This window comes from Tamandua tetradactyla, chromosome 4 (genome assembly GCF_023851605.1).
Source record: "Tamandua tetradactyla isolate mTamTet1 chromosome 4, mTamTet1.pri, whole genome shotgun sequence".
Taxonomy (NCBI): domain Eukaryota; kingdom Metazoa; phylum Chordata; class Mammalia; order Pilosa; family Myrmecophagidae; genus Tamandua; species Tamandua tetradactyla.
The window spans coordinates 187,486,525-187,505,469 of record NC_135330.1 but is presented as its reverse complement, the minus strand read 5'-3'; positions in this window follow the sequence as shown (position 1 = coordinate 187,505,469).

Here is an 18,945-nt window from a genome sequence, read left to right as displayed (position 1 = left end):
TCAACTATCCATCAACAAATGAGTGGATAAACAAAATACAGTATATATATATAATGGAATATTATTTGGCCATCACAACACATGAAGTATGCTGCTTGTATCAGTCAGGGTTCTCCAGGGAAACAGAACCCACAGTTTCTGTTTATACACAAACACACACACAAGTATGTAAATACATAAATATTATGATATTATAGATTTATTATAGAACTTGGCTCATACAACCATGGGGATTGGCAAGTCCAAATTCTGTAGAGCAGGCAACAAGCTGGGAATTCTGATGAAGGTTTCAATGAATTCCCATTAGAAGCTAGCTGGCTGAAGTAGAGATAGAAATTCTTCTTTCTAACTGCCTAAATAATTCTCACTTTAAGGCGTTCAATGAGATTGGATGAGACTTCTCTCCTTTGTTGATTGTAGATGTAATCAGTCACAGATGCAATCAATTGACTAATGATTTCCACAAAATAACCTCGTAGTAATACACAGGCCAGTGCTTGTTTGGCCAAGCAACTAGACACCATAACATAGCCAAGTTGACACGTGAACTTAACCATTACATTGCTTCATGGAAGAACCTTGAAAACAGTATGCTCAGTAAAACAAGCAAGGCACTTAAGGACAAAAATTGTATGATATCACTTATAAGCGATTGCTAGAAATAGCAAATTCACAGAGATAGAAATAGATTAGCATTTACAGTGGAAGGTGGGGGTGGAGGTGCAGGACAGGGGAAAGGGAGACTGTTTGTAAAAATAAAACTAGAATAAACATGAGTGGGCAAGTGGTCAGCCTTAAATACAGAGCTACCAATGTGGGTTTGATCAGCCTCCGTGATTTGAATGATACTGCACTTTGAGCTTGATTTCTGTTTTCACCTTATTTTTGTTGGTTCATTTTTTGCCGACACCTTTTACATTTATTCTCTCATTTGGTTTAGTTTCCATGCCCAAAGGGGGCCTACCACGGTCCCTCCTAAAGGAGATGATAAAACAATGATGTCAAATTTTTAGAGTGCTTTTTCTGAAAAAGAAAAACAAAAACAAAGCAAATGAAACTATAAGGATTGGGGTCTCTTTCCCTTTTTAACTATTATGTTTAAAAAAAAAGATTTTCTCTCGGCTAATAAGAACTCACAGGTTCCCCACACCTACACTGCAAAGACAAGGCTGTGTCTTTGTGTAACTTTCTTCTCACTTGGCAAAGAAATACAAAATGACGGCCCATCAGAGATAGAAGGGCTCTCTTAAGGAGCCTCCAATTCACCCACCTGGTTGACTACCAGAGGGTTAAACTGAAGGCAGGGAAGTAGATAAGACCTGCCCAAGGTCTCAACTGCTGTAGGAAAACAATGTAGCAATTCCTCAGAGAGTTAAATATAGAATTCTCATGGGACCTGGCAATTCCAACTTCTAGGTATTTATCCAAAAGAATTGAAAATAGGCACTTAAACAGGTATTCGTAATCAATGTCCACAGCAGCATTATTCACAATAACCAGAAGGTGGAAACAACCCATTTGTTCGATGAAAGTTACATGGAAAAGCAAAGTGTGATATATCCATGCAGTGGAATATTATGAATATCCATTCATAAAAAAGAATGAAGTTCTGATACATGCTACGACACGGATGAAACATGATGACTTCTTGTTGAATGAGGCAAGCCAGAAAGAAAAGGACAACTATTGTATGATATCACCTCTATGAAATAAATAATATAAACAAGTTCATAGAGACAGAAAGTAGAATAGAGATCACTAGGGGCTGGGAGTGAGAGAATAACAAGGAGTGACTGCTTTAATGGGTACATAGAGTTCTGATCAGGAAGTTGAGAAGGTTTGGTAATGGATGATGGTGGTGGGAGCACAACATTGTCAATGTAATTAATACCACTGAATTGTATGCATAAAACAGGTTAAAATGGAAAATTTATCTCATGTAGGTATCACCATAATACAATAAAAAAAAATCTAGGATGTGTGATATCAAACTAATAAGAATTCAAGAAAATAGAGCAAAAAATCAGTGAAATACACAAGAAAATAACTTGGCTTCAAATACCTTGTAATTTCCTTAGAAAGTTATATATGTAGATTAAGATAATTAGCAAATGCCGTAAAGCTGGACAATTAGGAATGTCAGGAAAGAAGAAGAATTTGTCCTGGTCCTTAAAATTATATGGGTGATATGTCCTTTAAAATTTAAAAGTTATTTTTTAATGCTTCATCTTCAAAGTAGTTTGTGTTATTTATGTTAAAGGTAGGATACAAAACTGCTAAGGAGAATTGCTAATCTTAATCAGTGTTTGATAAAAAGTAGAATTTCAACCATATTAATAATTTCAATAGGTAAGCAGGAAAAACAGGTAATAGAGAAGAAATATGAGAAAAGATAATCACATAATGTGAATATATTCAAAGAAAGATATTTTTACTTCAAAATCTATGAAATTCAGAACCACCTAAACCATACTATACCCCTATAGATATTTGACATTAGAAGAAGATTCAAAATAAATTTGTCAATTCATAACTGGAAGGAAAAAAGTTCAAATGATTTAGAGGCATTATTAATAAGATACTTGGTTATACCTTGGGTGTTTGTATTTCTTTAAATCTTATTCTAAATAATGTGTCATCCTTATGTGCAATATCAGAATAATAGTTGAATCTTAAAAACAATATAGCCCTTCTATTTTACCAGTAAGATAAAGGAGATCCAGAGGTATCAAAAACTCCATTAGCTGTTTTGCTCTTATTGTGATAAAGATTTTAGTTTGAAGAAAAAAAACTCAACAGCAATTCTATTTTAATGTGGTGGTATGAAATTAAATTTAGCTTAGAGAGAAGGCTTTGCTTGCTTTTGGTTGGCACCAACCTGCCCATAAGCACTCAATTTGCAATACTTTTCTAAGTGGAATTTAATAAAAGCAAAATTTGAGCTAACTTTGCAAATTCTAAACTGTAAAGTAACTGCAAACATCATAAGATAATTAAAGTCAATTCTTCATCTTCACAGATTCGTTCTCCGCAGAAGACATTTTCTTAGAAATTTATGCGGTCACCACATTTTTTTAAGTGGCTAATGTAGTTATTATAGAATATTATACAACCATTAATAAAGATGTCAGACTACACTAATTGACGTGGAAGGAGAGCTGAAATGGGTCATTGAGTGGAGAAGCTGATTAACCGATAGCATGTATAACATGATACCATTCATGATGTTTCAAGAAACCTAGGGCTTTCAATTATCGCCAGATTCCTAAGCTTCTCTCTTGTGTTCTTCCCCTTGCTTCTGCCTACAACATCTGCCTCTGCCAGTATTGCAGAAGATTCTTGGCGCCCTCTGTTCTTTAGAAATTGTTGTGAAAATTAGATAAATTTTCTGGTTAGATGTTCTCCGAGAGAGCTGGATTTTATTATAGTTCTCATCAACAAAAGTCCAGTCTATCTAATTACACGTAGGCACTTATTCCAATGTTTTGAAGTATCGTCAAGTCCCAGAACTACTCTTATCTCACTATCGCTCCCCAAAATCTGTATTCATTGGAATAGAATTCCTGGTCTTCAGGCATTTTGAGTATCTTATATTTCCCCTGCATGGCTAAATATTTCTGTTGGGTTGACTAGAGAGGAGATGCTTGTGTGCTAGTGCCATCTATTGTTGAAAAAGTAAATGAGATTATGACTACCAATTGGATTAATTTTGGTTTTAAGTCTATCATATGATAGCACCCCAACCTTATTTTTCATCTATTACAATAACACTGCAGTAGGAGGAGAAATAAGTAGTTATACATTATTCTTGTATTTATTTAAAGACTGCTTTCATTTTTTCCATATTCAGTTGGATGGCTTTTCTAATAGTAAGCATAAGCACTTACTCCAAGCCCACAAAATAGATTGAGATTAAAACAAAAAACAGATAAATTAAATAGTGAAATGTACAGCTTATAGGTAGGCAATGTTGTCAGTGTTATAACCAATGTAAAAAAAATGTAAGGTGTGTTGTATAGATACCAAATCTTCAACTATTATAACATAATTTTTCCATTTCAACTCTAAGAGTTGACTTGCAATAAAATGTTAAAGACATTATTTTTAAATAAACTCTTTGTGGCTGCCTTTGAAATTCAAACAAAACAAAACGCTCACTAAAATGTTTCAATTCTTTTCTCTATTCCCAGGAAATAAAAATGTTGAAAGGTAAGAAAATAAGAAGTGTGAGAATGGTTGAAAGTCACTAAGGTTATTTACAATCTCCTATGATCCCTTCAACATTGGGTGCTAAGAGAATCAACCACGGGATTGCCCTTGGAACCAGAGGGCAATAACTAACCTCCAACTGGTGCTTACTGCCGACTTTACCTCCTAATCGTGGAAAGAACAGAAAGAGCTCCCAGAGTCTTAGGGTGTCATTTAGGCCAACTTTCCAACCACACTAACAATGCCTTTTTTTTTTTTATTTTTTTTTATTTTTTTTATTAATTAAAAAAAGAATTAACAAAACAATTAGAAATCATTCCAATCTACATGTACAATCAGTAATTCTTAATAACATCACATAGTTGCATATTCATCATTTCTTAGTACATTTGCATCAATTTAGAAAAAGAAATAAAAAGACAACAGAATAAGAATTAAAACAATAATAGAAAGAAAAAAAAACAAAAAAAACAAAAACAAAAAACCTATACCTCACATGCAGCTTCATTCAGTGTTTTAACATAATTGCATTACAATTGGGTAGTATTGTGCTGTCCATTTCTGAGTTTTTATATCCAGTCCCATTGTACAGTCTGTATCCCTTCATCTCCAATTATCCCTTCTCTTTTTTTTTTTTTTTTAATTAACGGAAAAAAAGAAATTAACCCAACATTTAGAGATCATACCATTCTACACATGCAATCATTAATTCTTAACATCATCACATAGATGCATGATCATCATTTCTTAGTACATTTGCATTGGTTTAGAAGAACTAGCAACATAACCGAAAAAGATACAGAATGTTAATATAGAGAAAAAAATAAAAGTAATAATAGTAAAATCAAAACAAAACAAAACAAAACAAAACAAAAACCTATAGCTCAGATGCAGCTTCATTCAGTGTTTTAACATGATTACTTTACAATTAGGTATTATTGTGCTGTCCATTTTTGAGTTTTTGTATCTAGTCCTGGTGCACAGTCTGTATCCCTTCAGCTTCAATTACCCATTGTCTTACCCTGTTTCTAACTCCTGCTGAACTCTGTTACCAATGACATATTTCAAGTTTATTCTCGAATGTCCGTTCACATCAGTGGGACCATACAGTATTTGTCCTTTAGTTTTTGGCTGGATTCACTCAGCATAATAAACAATGCCTTTTAAAGTATCCTCAACTAATGGCCAATCAGATTTTTCTTGAACACTTTCTGAGGTGGAAGGTTTAAGGCTTTCTGTGAAAGTCAGTTCCAATGCTGGGCATTTCTAACTATTGAGAGATTTATCTTTCAAATTAAATAAAATGCAAATGCCTGAAGAATTCACTTACAGGCGGCAAAATTATTTTTCATTTCGTTATCTCCCAATGCAGCTCTTTATTTTGACTGTTCAATGCATATGTTAAGGTTATAATATTTTTATGTAAATATATTCTACAACTTTTTAATGACCCATTATAAAATATAAAATCCATCAATAATAAGACTTCCTTGACTCAATCAACTAATAATCCTTTCAATTGGGCCCTGAAGAGGATACACAGTTTTCCCGTTCGAATCCTTAAATGTTTTCTTACTCTATTAAAGTTTTTGTTTTATGTGTGTTTTCATCCCTAGATTCAGTCATGTTTAGTAAATGCTATTGCTGTTGTTTCTAAGCATTTTTCCAATATGATAAGTTTACATTAAATGTGAATAGTGTATTGTAAAGTGCAGCCATCTCCTTTCTCTCTTAAAGCTATTCTTTAGTTGTTAATACTATCAATCTCTGGACTCAGGAATGCTAGCCCTGGCTGTTCTTCAGAACTCTAAACCTGCATTTTCACTAACTGCTGGACTTTTCTGTGCCACTGTTCCAAAAATACTTCAAACACCACAAGTCCTAAATAGAATTTTTACTCCCCGCTTCCCTGCCATCCCTTCTCCTCCACATAAAACTTCCTGCCTTTTTTTATGCTGATGGTGAGATTCCAGTTACTCCATCTTTCCCCTCATTTTCAACATCCTATCAGGTTCTTTTGATTCTGCCTCCACTATGTGCTTCAAATTCTCCTATTCTGCACATCTTTTGCTCCTTTTCTAAATCAGGTCTTTGTTGCTTGGCTCCCGAACCACTTCAATAGCTTTCTAACTGATCTTCTGATACTTCAATTACAAAGATTGATGTTTTGCGATTAAATACAAAATAAAGTCCAAACACTTCAACCCAGAATTCAAAGCAAAGTCCTTCACTCCTGTAGTGAATTGCCTTATTTCCACTGCACTTCCCTCGAACCATATCCTCCAGAACATATCCTATTCTGTCCCCCCTCAGCATGGTCACTCAGGAAACTCTAATGGCAATGTCCCTCAAGGTGTACCTGCTCCCCACTCCTGAGTTCCCAGTGGGAGTCCCATCACCTCTTCCAGGAACACTCCAAGTCATAAATAAACCCTCTTCCCCAAACACTTTGAACCTCTGTTGTTGCATTTATCCCGTTTTGCTTTATATGAGAGTTTATAAATGTCCTCTTTCCCACGAATTGCAAACGTCTTGAAAGCAGGGACTGTGTCCTACTTATTTATTTCAGGAAATGTTAAGATTATGTCCTCCCTGTTCCCTTCATTTATTTTCGTGTCTATATATTGACTAATAAGAGCTGTAGTTTGCTACCATTTGCTATGGAAAGGAATAAGACAGGATAGGGGATTGGAGAAAAATCAGTTGAAGCAAAACCTAGTCAACATCAGACATAAAGAACCTCACGCTCCCTGCCTCGCAATTTGTCCTCAGAATGCTGACTGAGGCTGTTTGGTTTGTAAAAGATGAGCAATTTCATAAAGCGCTAATGACCTACTGGAAATATGCAAACATGCTTTGGAAGTTCTTTGATCACGTAATATATTTCTTCCTTGCGTTTGGACTTCCGAGAGGTTAAATGGAAAGTGGAAGCGTGGGGGAAGACAGAAAAGAAGCCAGTGGAAGGGAAGAGCAGTGGGAGAAAATAAAAAGCCTCAGGAGCAACTTAAAAGGACTAGAAGTGATTTACAATCTGCGTGGTGTCCAGCGTGTCATCACTCGGTCCTCCGGCCCTGGGGCCGTCTTTGATCTTTCTCACGGCTTGTCCCATCTGCTCCCTGGAAGAACTGGAAGGACCAAGGGTCAGAGTAATGTCATTTCTTCTCTTGTTAAACCCCATGCGCTCCCTGTATTACTGCTTCCTTACTACCTGCTTTGGTGCTAAAGCCAATGACCTGCATGTACACGGATGTGGGTATGTAACTAAGGGGAATAAGCATGTGGCGTCATTGAAGAGGATTTCAGACAAAAGAAGGGAACTGCGAAAGTTGGCTCGCTCCTTCCTGAGATAGATTTAACCCATTTGGTCCAGATTGCTAAACATTGTCGTTTGTCCTACTCAGAAAATATTTTGTACTATTAAGTTCTGACTGGGCAATTTCATTTTGTCAATGTTTACAATCTTAACCAGAGGAAAGAAGCTGTCAGTGAAGAAGAGAAAAAAGTAGAAGAATCAGCAAACACTTGGCATATAGTAGGTACCTAATAAATGCTTCTTGAATGAATGAATTGATACAGAATTAAGAGAAAATGACATAAGACTTAGAAGTAAAACCTCTGATCCAGAGCCTAGGGCACCGGAGTAAGGAACTTTCATGGTCTGAGCTGAGTAACCGAAGAACTTGTCTACCGGACGAGTCACAAAATTCAAGAATCGTTTGCCTAACATAAAAGGTGAATCAAGCGCTCTATATATGACTGCCTTGCAGAGAGCATTGTATGCTAAGGTAAATAAGCAGATGTGTTCTCTGGGATGGATCTGTGTGGTAATAATGCACGTTCCCCACTGCTCATAAGAATGTAATAAGTAGGGTGGGCCATGGTGGCGCAGTGGCAGAGTTCTCGCCTGCCATGCCGGAGACCCGGGTTTGAGTCCCAGTGCCTGCCCATGTAATAAGTCAAAATAATTGGTTATAATGTGAGCAAATGGATTTTTCTTCATCTTTGTCCCCCTCTCCTACTTTAACTCTTTGTGCGCCGACTTAGGTGAAGAGAGTGTTCAGCAAATGTCTGCTCTCTGAGTGATTTTGTGTGATTGGTTGTCCTTCTTCTACGACAGTCCATGAGAATCTCCTCTTTCCCTGTATCTAAAGACCCTCACAACCCTAACCTTCCCCACCTCCTCTACAATAAAAATTTAGAAATGATTGAAACTGCCCCTTCCGTTACCCTTCCCCTCTAGTTTAAACACTGTCTACTGGAACATTTCTCTGATAACTTCTAATCACCACTTGAATCCTTCTCTGCCTCTAATGCAGCACTGTCCAAAAGAAACATCTGCTGTGATGGAAATGTTCTGTGCCTGTGCTGTCCAATTTGGAGGCACTAGTCACATGTGGCTGCTGAGCATTTGATGTGTCTTGTGCTTCTACAGAACTGAATTTTTAAAGTCTTGTTCAATTTTAATTAATTTACATTTAGATAGCCACATGTGTCATTTTGGACACATGTACACTCTATGGGTAGAGTGTACACATGTACAGCTCTAGAGTGTTTTTGAGTAAACCCCAATCTTTTTCATTGCTTCCATCCCATCTCCTGCTTCCTTACCCTAAAAGTCCAATCTAATCTGGAAACAATCTAATAGCCATGCATTTACATTCTAGTCATTCACCTTGAAATTCGAAGAATCTTCCCAGGTATTGACTAGACTGCCTGCACCTACTCTGCCCACAAAGTAGCAAATATTTGGGGAATTCATGAAGATACAAAGTAACCCGCCCTTCAACCATTCAGATAATTGTTGCTGAAAGGAATTTTATCAGAAGAATTACCAAGCTCCACCTGGAACTTTCATCTGCTATTTCAAGGGAAATATCCATCAGTTGGCATTTCTTAACAGCCCCTATGTACAGGGTAGTTTTCTAAATACTGTAAAAAGTAAAGAAGATACTAATCAACAGAGGCTTTCATCTAATTGGAAAAAATCTGTCATTCACGAAGAAATAATATACATTCCCCAAAATCAGATATTTGATATATTTGTTTGTTGCCTTATTTTTTTTCTTGTTTATTTCATCTACTGCTTTATACCATGGGCTGCTTAAAGACAGAAGCCATGTCATTCCTAGAGAACATAAGGTCTTCAGTTGGCAGCATTAACTTTCACTGCTTGCTTTTGTTCCCTGGGCTGCTCCAGCAAATACCTTGAAATGGGTCAGGTTAAACAATGGTATTTATTTGATCATGGCTTTGAACCAGGAAATTGTCCAAATCAAGGCATCATCAAGGCAATGCTTTCTTTCCAAAGACCTGCTGCCAGCAATCCTTGGCCCCTCTGCCACATGGCCAGGCACATGGCAATGTCTGCTGGTCTTTTCCTTCTCTTCTGGGTTTTCCTGATTTCAGCTTCTTGCTTCCATGGCTTTCTCTTCTCTTTGTCTGAATTTCATTCTCTTATAAAAGACTCCAGTAATAGGATTATAACCCACTCTGATTGAGGTAGGTAATACCTTAACTAAAGCAGCCTCATCAAAAGGTCCAACTTACAATGGATTCACACCCACAGGAATGGAATAGATTTTAGAACACGTTTTTCTGGGGTATGTACAACCTCAGACAGACAGCATTGGAATCACTTGGAAGCCTGTTAGAAATGGAAGCTCCACCATTTTTAGGGAATCAGAACTTGCATTTTGACATGATGCCCTGGTCATTTGCATATTATGGTACTAAAAGCACTGAGCTAAATTATTCAGAATTGTTCACACTAATTTCAGTAAATATTTGTGCTTGTTATAAAGATTTAATATGCTGGTATTACATTTTGTGGGATATTAAATTATTTGCAAAAAAAAGCTGATCAATTAACTAATTAATTATAATTTGAATTTAAAAGTAGTATATATACATATGTATGTACATATAATACACCCACATACATATATCATTGTGAAAAGAGTGTTAAAATTAGACTGAAAAATACGATTTTTCTCTTCCTGGCTCTGTCCTTATGTAGTTATATAACTTTGGGTAAGATATTAATTCTATGTGATTTAATTATTTTGTTTTTGTTTTTTAATTGCTATTCGTTTCAATACATGAAGTAAGGGTTTCTGCTCATTAGTCCCAAACTGGGATCATAAAAGAGTAATGATAAGCCCTCAAACAATTTTTTTTGTGTTTAAAAACAGCATAACATTGAAATCACACATTTAACCATGATACAGTTAGCCAGAATTTGCTCTTGAGTTCACACATCTTCATTGTCTTCCAGATTAGAGAAGTCAAGATTTAAACTGTTTTAGACATAGGAGAAATTCTCTCATTTTCAAAACCTTCCAGAATTAATAGGGAACTGATATTTTAACAGTCTTCACTGCAAATGAACCTAAATCCTTCAATCTTTAAGCTGCAGTTTGAGCCTGGTTTCTCAAGAGTCAAGAGAGATTAGAGACAGAAAGTCACCCTTTGCTGAAAAGAGCCTTTCATATATTCCTTACCAGGGATTAGCTGGCAGTTTGCTCAAAGCAAGACTGTCCAAGAACAGTGCATGGGCTATTTGCAGGGGGAGGTAATGGAAGGAGGAAGTAGAAGAGGCCAAAAACAAAAGCTTTCCACTTCATACTACTGCCTAGGGTGAAATGTCATTTGATTCAAAGGAGGAAAAAAAGGAGATAGACACAGTTCTTCCCATGCTTTTGTTCAAGTTAGTTCTTTTGTGGGATTTACTATGAATTTGCAGACTTCTTCTGTTCAGCTTCAGTGACTTCATACAGTCAGTACTTTGTAAAATCGAAAGCAGACCTGTCCCAGTAGGGATACCTGAAGATTTTCCAGGACCTCAGTGTTCTAAGGACGTAGAAATGCCGTATTTAGATCCCAAACTGCATTCAAAGAAAATGTGATTTTCCTTTAAGGGTTTGCATCTATACCCTCTACTTAAACCAGACATATTTTAAAGTTAATAAAAGCTCTACCTTCCAAAGCAGTGAGTCTGAAACATTTTACACAAGAAAATGTGTTTTTTGGTTAAAGCATAAATTTGCAAAACTATGAAAGATACATAACAAGCCATAATTTGTATATCTGTTTTTTTTTTTATTTACTGATCAAACTGTTGGGAGGAAAATTGTCTCAACTATTAACTTACTATATTTTAATACCTTTTTAAATGTTTCAAATAGTGACTCCAGTGGAGCCTGTAAAAATAACTTTAAATTCCAAAGTCAAGTGGAGCATGAAAATTCGGTTTCATTTTCAAAACTGCACTGTTGAGAAATATGCCCTAAAAAGCAATTCTCATTTTACTCTCTTATAGCTCCAACAGCTGCAGGATGAATTATAAAATGTATTTAACCCAATCTGAAATTTAGAATTTTGATCTCTGAGGAGAGTATTTTTGAAGAGTTTCACACATGCTAGAAAAAGGATTTAGAACTTTGATAAGCCTTTAGAAAGAGAGAAGTACTGTGAAATTTTAACAAAGAACTCCCTTCTTTCCCCTCCTAGCCCCCCAAGAATGCTTCAGATCTATGCTACACAACTTAATATATTCTTTATACATGGTATTATATATGAATGAGCAGTACTTTCTTCTTGAATTTTACACACTCACGGGCACATCACATTATCATATACAAAAAGATATTTTATGCAAGCAAGTTCAGATAAACATTTATTTGCTCATAAGCAAATGCTATACATGCATATATATATACATAGACATTTATTTTTCTGATTATTCGCCTACAATAGCCAGAGCCAAGGTGATTTTCCAAAGTGCATCCCAGAGGACCTGCACAGATCTTCAGGGAAGTATGGAAATGGCCTCCATTGCCTTCGGTCTGCACTGGTGGGCTTTAAGGACAGCATAGCTGCCGTCACATCCACTACTGGAAGGCTTCAGATACGGTGAACGCCATAGCCTTATCTTCACATACAAGGACATGTAATTCATCATTGCCAGCATCTTTTTAAAAGTCACAATCCAGTTCTTTAGTATCTGTTCCTTTGCAGCCATGATAATTTTGGAATGTGCACTAGGGAACAAAACCTGTTAAAAATATATGTATACAATTCTCTCATTAACAATGTCCTATGTGTTATCTCACTTCTTTGCTCCTTTCACTTTATTAAAAATTTTTTGAGGAATTAGTTGACATTTTGTAATTTAGATTATTATGCTCTCTTTGTGTCTATATTTGAGTAAGAAATGAAACATTTCTTCCAAAAAGATAGCACTTACATGCTGAGGTCATTTGAAATAAAATACAGAAAAGCAGCAAAAGACATGTACATGATGTAAATATACCTATAAATTTTATTCTAATTTCCAATTGTTTAGTATTATAATGTCCCTTTTCTTAAGTTCTCCAATTTTTTTTAAGTTTATTCCATTGGTATCATCAATTTTATTTTAAATTTCTTAGCATTTTTAGATCAACACATATATTAACCTTTTTAAAAATCAATCTACTAAGAAATATTTATTAAATATAATTGGGAGAGCTACCAAAAATCTACAAGTCATAATACAAACTCTCAAGGAGTTTACATCCTAACTGAAAAAAAAGAGACAAAACAGATAATAACAAAAGTCTACACATTTTTTAAATTTTATTTACTTATAATTGCTCTCTAACAAAAAATTTACCAAAAAAATGAGGCATTTAAAAGGGATTTATTTTTATTTTTTATAAGAAAGCATGGTGACAGAAAAGTAGGAAATTAGAATCATATATATCATAAAGGCTTATCCAGCTACTGGAGTTGGCACAAAGTGGGCACTGAGGGAACCATGATCAGTTACAAGATGCAAAGTGGACATAAGGTAAGAGCAGACCAGGTGCGGGACCTTTTATTATTACTGGAACCAAGAGAAATTCCTCCCCTGAATTCTGTCAGGGGAATATAGTATGACTAAGTGGACCTCCACAATAGTCTTCTAATAATGTAATAGTGAGTTGCATTTTACTGCCCAACATTACTTAGAGTTATGCCAACAAAAGACAGCAAATAATTGAGAGCGACACTGGAGAATGTATATAGAAAATATTAGCAGATAACCCGCATATTAGTCGGGGTACTTAATGCCAGTCACTGTAAAAAGTCAACTGCAAAATCTCTCAGTAGTGTAATACAATCAGAGACAAAGTGAGATGCAGGTTGGGTGCTTCTCCTTGGCAGCTCTCCTCCAAGTGTACATCTCTGGGGACACTGCTTCCAAGTCCCCTGCAGAAGACGGAGGGGCAGAGCAGAGAGGGAAGGGACACTGGTTCCAAACCACCCTGACTCAGTTCAGACTCTCCTCCTCTTCCCAACCACTGGCCAGAACGCAATAGCGCGGACACGCCTCCCTGCCAGGAGGTCATTTCCTGTGTGCCCCGGAAGAGAAAACTGAAACTGCCCTACCACGACGTTATCTTTGACGCAAGTGCAAATTCCAAGCTCAGGAGATTGCGCTTGGTTTCAAGTGTATTTCTCGTTTGTACCTCTCAAAGGGAAATGTTCATGCTGTAGGGATGCACCAGATGAAATGGGAACAAAATATTAGAAATTCTGTGTTATCTTTTAACCCAAAAAAAGGGAGTTCATGTATAAGATGGCTTCATGTCACGATATGCAAAGACTCTGAGAGAAGAGGAGGAGTTCCACAACCCAGAGGGATTAGCAGAAGTTTCTCCCTTGATCATGAGCTTTCAGAATAATGGCAGGGGCTGCAGTTTGTGGGTGTCCAGTTACCTGTATTTACTGGTTGCGTCGACGCGTTCTAGCAAAAATGACCCTGACAATAATGTATAAAAGGCTTTCAAAGTCCCTTGAAAACACATTGCAAAAAGAAGACAATACTAAAATGCACACACTAACGAAGAAGGAGAAAAATAGCAGCTTCTTGCTTACATACTCTAGTTTTAATATGAGATATAAACAACCATCTAATCAGATAAAGTCAATGAAAATAAATAGAAGATTACTTGAAAAAAGAGTCATTTTATCATTTATCATCTGTTATCATTAATGGCAGAGCTAATCCTGAAGGAATATCCTACCTCGAGATACTAACTGTAGATGGTATGACGGTATGACAAGAATTTAGAACTAAGTCTCCAGAAAATGAAGGTTTTTGGTGCATTTTGAACCCAAAAAGAACAAGTGAATGACCTCAGGGAAGTTGGAAAATTAGGAGCCAGGCTCCAACAAAAACTTTTCCAAATGGGTGGCTGGAATTGTAATAGAAATGCCCGAACAGTATTTGGGGCCGATGCGGCCACAGTGTGAGTCCTGCAGACCAAGTCCTGCCTTCCTGCCAGCGTGCTCTGGAGCAGGCGGGGGCAGCTCATCCGCACGCGACAGCTATCAGCGAGCGGCTCAGAACAGCAAACATCTTTAGAAACGTCCTTATCTGACAACTCCCAGCAGTAACCAGGGGAAGAAGCTGCCAACCTCACCATTACCTCCGACATCCAGAAACAGGGGCTGCCTCTGGCCCAGACTGTTGGTCAGAGGATGCACTCCAAGGGTGCTCTCTCCCCCACAACAGCTATGGTGACATCCAGACCTGCCATGCCCAGGCCCAGCTTTCTTGCTCGATTTCCCAGCACTTCCTCAATTGGCTTGCCCTCCATCCAGGTCTTGGAACATGGTCCTGCTGGGAGCCCTCACCATCCACCTAGTCAGCCCAGCCCTGCCAGCCACCAACCCGCAAAATGTCACAGGCTCCCTGGGAGGAGACAGGGACCATCAAGGTGTAACTGCTAATCTGTCACTTGAGCCTTAGGTTCAAGTTCAGAGGGCCTGACCTCCTCCCCTCCTCCTGGGCTCTCTTCTTGAAGACCATCTTCCCATTATCCCTGCCTCCCAGACATCCTAGAAGTAGCCCCATCAGTCCACCTGGACTAGTTCTTCTATGCACTAAAACCCAGCCCATCCCCGAACATAATGCAGCTTTGATTGACAGGCCGGGTGTGTTGGTCCAACTTTTGAAGAAGTAGCCCTCTGCCCCAGATCATAAAAGCAGAACTGCTGTTTCTCAAAGGAAGCAGCTTCTATACAACTCTACTTATCTCTGGCAACAGTCCTGGCCTCCAGACAAAGACCTTTTCTGAAGGACCTCCTCCTCACCCTCCAAAGCCCAAAGTTGGAGCTGAACATCTCACAATTGGAAGCTGTCATGGTGGTCCTGGCCAAGGGAATGTTGTGAGCCAGACGGATCCCTCAAGTCTGGTTTTATCACCTGCCTGCAAGCCAAGCAAGGATCATCCCCATGTCCTCAGCCACGAGTCTGCCTGTGGATCACGTGCAGATCTGTCCAACCTGTGAGTTATTGGAGGGTCATCATCACGCCTAGCCCCCAGCCTTCTTGCCAATATCTTCAATATCTTCTGCTACCTGTGACCATCACTGTATCTGTGAAAGCTATTGACTGGTGGCCATCCTGATGTATTTTTCTGAGTCCTTGAATCACAAACAAATGCAGGACAACCCAGCCAATTGGAGAAAGAAGCTGCTGCAGAGAACTGAGACTGTGCTGCTGGGGGACCACAAGCTTGCCCTCCTGGCCTCAGTCATACAATTCATGTATGGGAAATGGTGCTGCTACCTTATATGTCGATAAAGCATTTTAGCTAAAGGTAGTCAGCCACCTGATCTGCTCAGTAAACAGCTTGGGGATGGGTTTCTCTCTCCTCTTTGGGTGAATAGAAAAGTGTAATGAAATTAATTTTTTAAATTTTGTTTTTTAGGAAAAATTAAAAATGTTGACACTTTTGCACAAACCTAGTGGCTTGGTCTTTTCTCACTTGGCTATGATGTTTTGGCTGTCTTGAAGTGCATAGATTTGGAATTTGTGCTGAAATCTTGTGACCAAGGAACATCTCATTGGATTTTTTTGTTCCTGCCCTGTGCTTTTCCCTTTTTCATCTGGATGTGTTATCTATTTTAATTCTCCTGCTGTCACCATCTTCAATTTGCTTGATATGTACAATTTACAGTTGTGAAAAAGCAAAAAAAAAAAAAAAAAGGAAAATTTAATTTTATGTCTTGGAGGGATATGTCGAACTCTGGAGATATTATAACTGACTTTAACATCAACAAATTCCCCTGACATACATAAACTCTTCCCAAATTGTGTTTTCTGAGAAAATCTTGTTTGCAAATTCAGACTTTGTATACTCATTTGGAAGTGCATGTCATTACAACACAGGCTCCTCTCCCTGTGATGTAGAAGCATTTATACAGCACTTGTATGAGACTTTCTAGTACACTGTTTCTCATTCCCTAATGTCCCCCAACTTCCTGGCATTTTGTGCAATATGTGCAACTTTTCTACTCAGTGAAGTTTTCTGTGTTCATTGGATTAAAAAAACTAAAAAATCTGGTATGTGGGTTTTGTTTTTAAGAGTCCTTATTTTTAAAAATAAATAACAAAATATTTAGAAAAAATTATATGGTGTCTAGCAATTGCTTCAGAATAATCTAGTTGGGGGAAATGGAGGTGGTGTAGATGAAACAAGAATTGGTAATTATTGAAGTTGGGTTAAAAGTACATGGAGGTTCATCATTATATTCACTCTAATTTTGTATGTTTAAAATTTTTCATAATAAACAGTCTTGAATATGTGAATATAATGATATTATTGCCTCAGCTAATATTACACTCACTCCTACAATATATTTGTGTGAAGTATCTTATTGAGCTATGACAGTGATTAAGATCTAATATCTAAATTAACTGAACACGAGCAGACGTTTATATCTCTATTTTATAAAACTTAAGCTAGAATTTTCCAAATTAATGAAGCCCATTTAATTACACTGATTTCATTATAGCACTATTAACATTTTTAGAAAGCAAAAAATTCATTTCACTTTTAGTAATGAAATATTTTATTTCATAAATGTTGTTTCCTCTTTATTTCACCTTTTACATTTTTACTATGTGTCTCCAATGTTTAATTGTTAATGTGTAGATTTAAGAAATAAATGAACATGCCTAAATGAGGGGTACATGCTTAAAAATTATTTTGTACATAGAGGAGGACAAATAAATGTTTTGAAATCACTACAGTTGACCAAACACCATGAAAGGAAACTGTCTTATTTGTCTTTGTATCTTCATGCCGTGGTCCTATGCTTGCTTATAATTCACACTCAATACAAGTTTGTTGAATGAAAAGAAAAAGGTCATTTGGAGTGGCATTGAATCAGAATTTTTTTTTTGAGTGCATGGTACGGGAATCGAACCCCGATCTCCCACATGAAAGGCGGGCATTCTAAGAATCAGAATTTTAAAACTGGAAAAATAAACTGAAACCAATCTTCTCATTTTTCCAACAAGGAGACAGAGGCTTAGAAAGGTTAAGTCACCCAGCTAATGGATATATGGTGAAAGAAATGTTTTCAGGAAGATTGATCTGACATAGATATATGGGATGCATTGGAGGCAAAAAGGACTAGCAGCAAAGGCACATGTTAAGAGACTATTGCAATATCAAAGCATGAGGTAATGAGAGCTTAGCCTGGATGATGGAAATGGAATGAAAAGCAGAGGAGGATCTGAAAGACATTGAAAATGTGACTCTTGGCAATGTTTTTCACTGTCAGTAAGATTTAATCTTGACTTATTTCTACACATGCTGGTATCAATCATAAAACCCAGATATTTTTACCCATGGCTCCAAACTACGCAAAAAAACATGATTAGCGATCCTTTTAACTCATCTAGGGCAACTGAAAGTAATTCATACTCTCTATCCTACACAATTAGTCACCATTAAATATGGTTCAAACTCTTTGATTCTTAACAATGTCCATTCATATTACTATAGGATTGAATCTAACCTCTTTAACTTATCTTTAAAAAAAAAAAGCTTTATTCACACTCCATACAATCCTTCCAAAATATACCATCAGTGGCTTTTGTATAATCACAGAGTTGTGCGTTCATCTATCACAGTCAGTTTGAGAATATTCTCATTGCTCAAAAAAAAGAAATATCCCATACCCCTCATACCCTCCTATTATTGATAGCATTGGTATAGTACCATTTCACAATTGATGAATGCATAATATTACTCCTAACTGTATTCCATATTTTGCATTAGTTGCATTTTCCCATATTTTTCCACCCTATTATTAACACCTTGTAATAGTGACGTACATTTGTTTAACTTATCTTTTGAGATCCTCCATATTTATTCTGCTCTACCTACTGGATAATCAATCTTAACACACCTTATTTTTAAATATAACAGTAAACAATCTTTCAGAATCAGAAAGGCAATTTTTGTTTATCTTCCCCATACATGCTAAGATCAAAGATTCATTTGAGCTAATAATCTCTTCTTTTAAAATAGAAATACAGCAGAATGAATGTCTTTAATAAGAAGAGCAAGCTGATCTCTTTATTTTCCAAGTCCATCAATTCAGAGGGAATCAAAGTTTTCGTTATCAGTAGGAACAAAGATGGTTTAGAGAAGCACATGGGAGAGTGGGGTAAAAAAGGCCAGGATAAAGTTTGGACAGGCAAAAAACAATCACTGGGTAGAATCTCTGAGATGCATATCACCCACGAGGTGGGTGGGATGCTTGAAAGGAGGCATGAGGACCCCAAAGACAAATGTGTACATGGTCAAGAGGACTGACAACTGCTTCATATACTGCCGAAAATCATTGCATGCCCTGCTTTTGGCCTCCAAGCCATTCAAGGCCAGCCTTAAGCCAGCCCTTCCGCTCTAA